General features: G+C 42.3%; 1 protein-coding gene across 1 annotated transcript in view; it reads left to right on the plus strand.

The window, feature by feature from the left end:
- The window catches only part of Fam117b (family with sequence similarity 117 member B), a 70,533-nt gene that overhangs the window by 44,967 nt on the left and 24,496 nt on the right, over positions 1 to 1,070 (plus strand). The window lies entirely within an intron of this gene.

A 1,070-nucleotide genomic window follows, 5' to 3' on the forward strand; every position in this document is an offset into this window, starting at 1 on the left:
GACCAGGCTGGCCTCGAACTCAGAAATCCGCCTGCCTCTGCCTCCCGAGTGCTGGGATTAAAGGCGTGCGCCACCACGCCCGGCTTGAATACCAGTTTATTAATGTGAGAATTTTTAGCTAGGTATACTGACAGAAGGCTGTTATCTCAGTATTGGGAGGCTGAGACAGGAGAGTTATTTGTAGCAAGAGCTTTCTCAAACCTAAGTGGGCCAGGCATTGTGATGCTCACTTTTAGTCCTAGCTCCCTGGAGGCAAAGAAAAGATAAATACAATCAACAGTTTGCTTTCAACACAGAATCCACCTACCTCTGTCTCCTGAGTGCTGGGATTAAAGGAGTGTGTCACTACACCCAGTTTATACTCAGCAACTTTTAAATTGAAAAGTTATTCACAATATTGTTCCTTAAAAATTGAATTTTTCTTTTTCTTTTCTTTTTTTTTTTTTTGAGACAAAGTTTCTCTTGAGTAGCCCTGGAACTCACCAGGCTGGCCTTGAACTTATAGAGATCGACCTGCCTGTGCCTCCCAAATGCTGGGACTACAGGTGTGTGCCACCACCACCCAGCTGCAATTGAATTTTCTTAATAAAAATTACTAAGCTTAAGTCTTGTGAATTGTCTAGGAGGGTAGCATGCCTCCCAAGCCTGACAGCCTGAGCTCAGTCAGAACCCACATGGTAGGAGAAGAGAACCAGTTCTCCTAAGTTGTTCTCTGATCTTCACCTTTGTACACACACACATACACACACACACACACACACACACACACACGAATACACATGTTAAAAAAAAAGGAGAAAGAGGTTGGCTGTGCTAGCCTTTATTCCCAGTACCCAGGAGGCAGAGGCAAGAAAATCTCTGATTTGGAGAATCACTCCTACCCTCATTCCCACCCCACTCCCTCCAAAAAAGAAAATCTATCTATCTTGAATCTTTATATTTGACAACTAACCCCAAATGCATATGCATCTTGACTGTTACATCAGTCATATTGATGTTTGAGACTCTCAGAGCATATTAAGTTATTGATATGATGTTGCTTAGGTAGGTCCTCTCTTTTTTTTTTTTTT

Source organism: Mus caroli, chromosome 1, assembly GCF_900094665.2.
Source record: "Mus caroli chromosome 1, CAROLI_EIJ_v1.1, whole genome shotgun sequence".
Classification (NCBI taxonomy): domain Eukaryota; kingdom Metazoa; phylum Chordata; class Mammalia; order Rodentia; family Muridae; genus Mus; species Mus caroli.